This window comes from Octodon degus, unplaced genomic scaffold, assembly GCF_000260255.1.
Source record: "Octodon degus isolate 3935 unplaced genomic scaffold, OctDeg1.0 scaffold00091, whole genome shotgun sequence".
Lineage (NCBI taxonomy): Eukaryota > Metazoa > Chordata > Mammalia > Rodentia > Octodontidae > Octodon > Octodon degus.
In genome coordinates this window covers 9,508,888-9,511,043 of record NW_004524667.1, presented here as the reverse complement: position 1 = coordinate 9,511,043, position 2,156 = coordinate 9,508,888, and positions in this window count along the sequence as shown.

Here is a 2,156-nt window from a genome sequence, read left to right as displayed (position 1 = left end):
TGTGTGTGTGTGTGTGTGTGTGTGTGGCCAGCTCAGCCCACCAGGGGGCGGGGCTGGCTGGCATGTGGTGCTGGGGGATTGAACCGCGGTCCCTGTACTTTGCTAAGTTTGTTCTAAGTAGGTGCTTTAGACCACTGAGCGATCTCACCAGACCCCCCAGCAATTAGTTTTGAAATTGTCTCATTGCTATTTGTTTCTCAATAAAATTATTTTAAAAAATAAATAAATTACCATATTTTCTGAAAAAAAATAAATGATCCAGGCTCAAAATTTTGACATAGTAGCAGAAAGTGGATTAAAGGTAAAAGTCAGGATATCTGGGATATACTTATCTGCATTTTAGAGCCTTGGACTGCTCTTTGGCCTGCAGCGGAACCGAGGATATTTGGGATTTCTAGAGTTCCAAAAATTCTCCTTATCCCAGACTTCAGTTTCAGATGTCTGTGTTATGCTAAGATAATGTTCATTTATAAATGTATTTTCAGATGTTATATGCCTGTATTGTCAACCCATCTATTCTGAATCTCTAACAACTTCTTTTTATTTAATCACTTATTTTCATATTAGAGCAGTTCCAGAAAGGAAATAAAGATGCTTTGAACACAGTTTTTTTGTTTTTGTTTTTGTTTTATTGGCCAGCTCAGCTCACCCTGAGGGCCGGACTGGCATGACATGTGGTGCCTGGCTTTAGACCACTGAGCTATCTCACCAGCCTCTGACCACAGAATTGTTTCACTGACTTTTTTTGTTTTTTTGTTTGTTTGTTTCTTGGCTGGCTGTGAGCTCTTGGGCTCAGGTAATACTTTTGTCTCAGCCTCACCGGTAGCTAAGATATAGGTGTACACTGCTATACCTGGCTTTTGAGTAAGATTTTTGTTTGTGCTTGCTGGGCAGGTACTTAAACTGCTGCATTATCTCCCCAGCCCTGAGTTTTTGTTATTGAAGCAGTCATCTAATTTACTTATTTAATAAATCTGGCTAGTTGTACATATACATTTATTTATTGGTTTAAGGTAAAGTCTTGCTTTGTTGCCCAGGCAGATGAACTCCTGGGCTCAAGCAGTCCTCTGTCTCAGTTTTCCAAATAGCTGGGACTACAGGTACATACTACTGGGTACAATATATGGTTTTGAAAGTAGGATATAGCTACAATTCAACTTCAGTGATGTTCATGTCTTTAAATGAGTTCAGAATCCTCTTACAGAAAATGTGTCTCACATAGATCTAAAACACTTACAGAGTTTTGAATAGTCTTTAGATTTTTGTTTGTTTGTTTTACTAGGGATTGAACCCAGGGCCTTCACACTGAGCTATACCCCCAGCTCTTTATGTGTTTTGTTTTTATTCTGAGACAGGATCATGCTAAGATGCCCAGAGAAAACTTTGCATTTTTTTGCCTCAGCCTCCCAGGGTGCTTGGATTTCAGGTATGGCTCACTGGCTGTTTTAAAAAGAAATCTGCAGGGGCTGGGGAGATAGCTCAGTAGAATAAGCACTTGCCTGGCAAGTGCAAGGGCCTGAGTTCAATTCCTGGTCCTGCAAAAAAAATTAAAAAAAGAAAAAGAAAAAATAAAAATAAATCTGTTATGCTTTGGAGGTCTTGCCATGACAGGTTTTGACGGATGGCTTTCACTGCCCAGCTCTTCTTTCCACATGTCTTGGCAATGGCAGAAATTAGGCAAGTTAATGGAGTTGAGCGAATTCATAACCGTCTGTGGCCCAGAGGCTTGGAGCGGAAACACTCCCTTTAGGAATTCCAAAAATGCAGCCCAAAGGAAAAAACAGTTCTGGGAAAGCAGGGGGGAAAGGGGAGCAGCCTCTGGGAGTGACAGTGCTGACAAGAAGGCTCAGGGCCCCAAAGGTGGTGGCAATGCAGTAAAGGTCTGATGCATTCCATGTGAAAAACACAGCAAAATTATGGAAGCCATGAAAAAGTTAAAGTCCAGGATGAGATTCAGTGAAGTGGCCACACAGTATAGTGAAGATAGAGCCAGGCAAGGGGTGACTTGGGTTGGATGACCAGGGCTCCATGGTAGGGCCATTTCAAGAAGCAGCATTTGTCTTGCCTGTGAGTGGAATGGGTAAGCCTGTGTTTACAGACCCACCATTATGGTTGAGGTAAGAAAATAAAATTATGGGAAAGAAAAAAAGAAAAAT